The sequence below is a fragment of the Penaeus vannamei genome, chromosome 4 (assembly GCF_042767895.1).
Source record: "Penaeus vannamei isolate JL-2024 chromosome 4, ASM4276789v1, whole genome shotgun sequence".
Taxonomy (NCBI): Eukaryota; Metazoa; Arthropoda; class Malacostraca; order Decapoda; family Penaeidae; genus Penaeus; species Penaeus vannamei.
In genome coordinates, this window is record NC_091552.1 from 40,507,727 (window position 1) to 40,512,726 (window position 5,000).

The 5,000-nt window shown below is 43.3% G+C and overlaps 2 protein-coding genes across 5 annotated transcripts in view; one reads left to right on the forward strand and one right to left on the reverse strand.

Annotated features, from left to right (window-relative positions):
• Window positions 1–5,000, reverse strand: part of LOC113819931 (adenosine deaminase 2) — a 227,993-nt gene that overhangs the window by 133,397 nt on the left and 89,596 nt on the right. The window lies entirely within an intron of this gene.
• The window catches only part of LOC113806550 (cytochrome c oxidase assembly factor 6 homolog), a 54,801-nt gene that overhangs the window by 17,179 nt on the left and 32,622 nt on the right, over window positions 1–5,000 (forward strand). The window contains exon 2 of one of the 4 annotated variants that reach the window (XM_070121062.1): window positions 909–950. The exons of 2 other annotated variants lie outside the window; for them this stretch is intronic. The gene's annotated coding sequence lies outside the window, so the exon portion shown is untranslated. Of the gene's footprint in view, window positions 1–5; window positions 184–908; window positions 951–5,000 lie in introns of those variants that run through there. One more of the 4 variants, XM_070121061.1, reaches the window with a different exon arrangement.

Sequence of the window (5,000 nt, forward strand, 5' to 3'; positions counted from 1 at the left end):
TCAGGGCGCAGCGATACGTGGTGTCAGCGGCAGCAGTATCCTAAAGTGTCGTGTCAGCCAGCTCTCGAGTAGCACCGACCGTCAGCCAGGTCGTGCGCGGCGAGTGTCAGCCTGCTCGAGTGCGGAGGCAGTAGCATTTCGCTTGTGTGACGAAGAGGACGTCGGGCGCGCTGTCGCCTCCAGGTGGGACGGGCGGCGCTCTCGCTCCCTCGGATTCTTTGTCCCCGGTTGTCTGTCTTTGTCTTTGTTTGTCTGTCTGTATGTCCATTTCTTTGTCTGTGTGTCTGTTTGTTTGCGTTTGTCTGTCTGTTTGTTTGTTTCTCTGTTGTTGACCCTGTTTCTTTGTCTGTTGTTTTGATTCCAATTCTTTGTCTGTCTGTTACTGACCCTGTATCTTTGCCCGTGTGTTGTTAGGCCCCGTTTCTTTGTCTCAACTTTTCAAACCCTTATCTGTCGCTAAATCTGTTTGTGTCATCATTTCCGCGCCTGCCTGTCTGCGTGTCAGAAGCCCATTTAGCCGCAGTGTTTTGACGTTATGAGGTGATATTCTCTAATAACCGTCTTGTTGATACTTGATATTTGTGAGAGCAAAATGAAAAGCAGGAAAGCAAGCGAAAGGGATCTGCGCTTGACATTCCATTTTCGCGCACACATCATTTTGCACCAAGACTAAACATTTCCTTCTCACCGACGCATTAAAGAAAATTAGCGACTGTTTTGAACGCAAAGGACGTCGAATTTATCTCAGCTAGTAAACGTCCCTAACGCTCCTTGTAATACTTTACATAATTTCACATTTTATATCAACAAATGTGATATTTCTCGAAAGATTTATCGATGTAGAAATCCAATATTTATTATCGGTATAAAAGCAAATAGTACAAAGTATCTGTTTCCTTTTATTACAGGAATTTAGAACGCGACCTGGTTCACTACTTCATTTCGTAAAGGTAAAGTAGATTACAAATTTTAAAAAAGCCGTTGAGATTCCGCGTCTGTTTATTCGATTGCGAGCGTGATTTTATAAGGATCGTAAATGTAAAGTAGGAGATATGATTTTATGAAGAGAGGTAATTAATATAAGATTTATGTACAGACTGGGGGGCTGTAAATCTCGCGATCAAGGGGGTTTCTTTGACATAGGGAAAGTGGGAAAGAGAGAGAGAGAGAGAGAGAGAGATAGAGAGAGGGAGAGAGAGAGAGAGAGAGAGAGAGAGAGAGAGAGAGAGAGAGAGAGAGAGAGAGAGAGAGAGAGAGAGAGAGAGAGAGAGAGAGAGAGAGAGAGAGAGGAGGAGGGAGGGAGGGAGGGAGAGAGAGAAGCGAGGGATAGAAAGATAGATAGATGGTCATATATATATATATATATATATATATATATATATATATATATATATATATATATATATATATATATATAATGAGACAGAGAGTGAGAGAGAGATAGAAAAGGAAAGATAGGTAGACAGAGAGAGATAGAGAGAGAGAGAGAGAGTAAAAGAGAGAGAGAGAGAGAGAGTAAAAGAGAGAGAGAGAGAGAGAGAGAGAGAGAGAGAGAGAAAGAAAGAACGATAAAACGAAAAAGTAAAGAAACGCAAGAGATGAGATAGAGAAATTATAACACCAAATCTATCACCGTTAAGACATGGCGACAGGACTGAACAGCTGCTTTACGAATCTGCGTGAAGGGTCAACGTCCGACGAGGTCAACGCGAGGTCAACATAAGGTCAACATCGCCGAAAATCCGAAACGAACAAATGGGTCACGTGGTGTTCCCAGACGCGAGCCGGATTCGCCGAGAAATTTTGCTTTGGCACCGCGGGGGTCGGGCGGTGCCATTTGCGCTAGGCACTCTGCCTCGCCTCGTGCTGGGTATGTGCTTTTGCGGGTGTATAGGTATACCTCTGTCTGTCTGTCTGTTTGTTTGCATCTCTCTACCTCTGTCTGTCTGTCTGTTTGTTTGCATCTCTCTACCTATTTCTCACTCTCTCTTTGTATCTGTCTCTTTCTCTTTCTTTCTTTATTCCTCTCTCTCTCCCCCCCCCTCTCTCTCTCTCTCTCTCTCTCTCTCTCTCTCTCTCTCTCTCTCTCTCTCTCTCTCTCTCTCTCTCTCTCTCTCTCTCTCTTTCCCTCTCTCTGTCTGTCTCTCTGTCTCTCTCTCTCTCTCTCTCTCTCTCTCTCTCTCTCTCTCTCTCTCTCTCTCTCGTTCTCTCTCTCTCTCTCTCTCGTTCTCGTTCTCTCTCTCCCTCGTTCTCCCTCTCTCTCTCCTTGGTTCTCTTTCTCTCTTTCTCTCTCTTCCCCGGTCCCTCTCTCGCTCTCTCTCTCTCGCTCTTTCTGTCTCTATCTCACGTTCTCTCTCTCTCTCTCTCTCTCTCTCTCTCTCTCTCTCTCTCTCTCTCTCTCTCTCTCTCTCTCTCTCTCTCTCTCTCTCTCTCTCACACACACACACACACACACACACACACACACACACACACACACACAGACACACACACACACACACACACACACACACACACACACACACACACACACACACACACACACACACACACACATATATATATATATATATATATATATATATATATATATATATATATATATATATATATATGTATGTATGTATCGATATTCACATGTTTGTATACAACGTGTATGCGAACCAATCCGCCCCACTCGGAGCCATTAATCACGCGCTTAATAAAACCCGCGCTAATCTACCGAGGCTGATCCTTTTCCGCTTTGAAGTGCGCGCGCTCGCTCCCGGGACAGCCTCGTGGGATTAAGTGACAAAGCAAACGATAAATCTCTCTTATTCACGGATGAGGGAGCCCGTGACGTCACGCCCTCTGACGTCACGGGGAAGAAAAAATAAGAATGCAAGGCGGAGCGGAAGGAGAAAAGCACATCATGATCCATAAATTATTGAATACGCTCTAGCACGTTGCGGGGGTGAAGGCCAAGGTTTGCGTGTGCAAGGGAAAGTCACGTTGAGATGTCATGTCAATTCATTGCTTCTCTTTTTTATATATATATAATTTCTCCTTTATGGATGCCAAAAGCAATTAAGAGCAAGCAGCTGCGACGTCAGATGAAGAAGAGAAATAAAAATGTCGGTCGTAAAAAATCAGATTTTTTTTAAGGACTTGAAATCTGCGTGGACGCCGGGCGGTTGGCCTCTCAAAGCACGAATTACGTCACGAGGAAAAAAGTGATCACTTCCCCATGAGGTGCAGAGAAGATCAGAAACCGAAATAACAAACGCTAGCCAGAGTTATACTCTCGTTACAATATCTGACGGACATATGGGATTCGATTCCCTGACGTTTGTACCGACGCATGGTGCCTGTGATCCAAGCGCCATCTGGAACCCGGCGGGGATCCTTTAACTTATAGCCTCAGATGCCACATTATTTATTTGTTCTAACGTTTATAGCCTCACAAGCAGAGATCTTATCGCCGTCAAGACGGCAGAAGGGAGGGAAGGGAAAGATTGGTGAAGGGAAGGAGCGAAAGGGAAAAATGTTAAACGCGAGGAAGACATTGAAGAGGACAACGATAATGGATGAGGTCAAAGAGGACAAACGAAATTCAAAAGAGGGAAAACGGAATAGAAGCATCATGAAAGAATCACATGAAAGTAATAAATACAGTTCACCATTCATCATCAGGCAGCATTACAAGAAATTTCATCATCTTAGGGAAGACTGCGACAGAGATAAAGCGAGAGAGAGAGAGAGAGAGAGAGAGAGAGAGAGAGAGAGAGAGAGAGAGAGAGAGAGAGAGAGAGAGAGAGAGAGAGAGAGAGAGAGAGAGATAAAGAAAGAAAGAAAGACCGCAAAGTAAAAATTAATGGAGAGAAAAACGTGTCTTCACCCCAAAGTAAAATCGCATTTGCGTCACAGGGAATGTGGAGAGGGAGGGGGTGGGCGGAAGCCAGACGGGGAAGGGGGGGAGGGATGGAGGGGGACTGAAATCATTAAGGTAAACTACATCGCGACTTAAAAATGTTTGTAGTTCTTGGAAGGAATGCGAGCGAGGGCAAAGGTAGAGTGTCGTTCATTCATTCCTTCACACGTAAATATGAAAAGGATGCATGGATGTTTGGTGTAAAGATTCTTAACGACTTGTCTGCCGTATGTGATCCTCTCTGTCGGTCGCCAGAGATGGGTAATCACCGTGTCCTTTCTTTAGACCAGTAAATCAGGCTTAATGTTCTCTCTCTCTCTCTCTCTCTCTCTCTCTCTCTCTCTCTCTCTCTCTCTCTCTCTCTCTCTCTCTCTCTCTCTCTCTCTCTCTCTCTCTCTCTCTCTCTCTCTCTCTCTCTCTCTCTCTCTCTCTCTCTCTCTCTCTCTGTCTGCCTCTATCTTATTTTGTTTGTGTGTCTATTTATCCCTCTCATTCTTTCTCTCTGTCTCTATTTATCTTAGTTTCAATACTTGCGCCATTCATCATCATCATTTACTTATGCGATTCTTTCTACTTCAATAACATATTTCTTTGTTTCTTTTGTTCAGTCCTTTCAAGGATTATTTTGTATTTTGTCGGATTTTGTTTCTGTTGTTAAATAAAATCTGTTCTTTGCTAGATTTAATCTTTATTTCTGTTATCTTAACTTAATTCTCTAAGATCACTGGACTATTCTGCTTCTGTGTGTGTGTGTGTGTGTGTGAGAGAGAGAGAGAGAGAGAGATAGTGAGAGAGAGAGAGAGAGAGAGAGAGAGAGAGAGAGAGAGAGAGAGAGAGAGAGAGAGACAGAGAGAGAGAGAGACAGAGAGAGAGAGAGAGAGAGAAAGAACGAAAAAAAATGAAAAAGAAAAGTACGATTTCGATTCCTTTTGGGTACGGGATTAACAGACACATTTTTTCAGTTTATTTTTTCTAGAAGCAATTCTCTGATTAACTCCTGAAGAAATTATTTCGATCGTAGTTTACTTATTGTGCACTTACAAAAACTGCATATAAGTAATGAATATAATCTCCACAGAAATATGCTGAT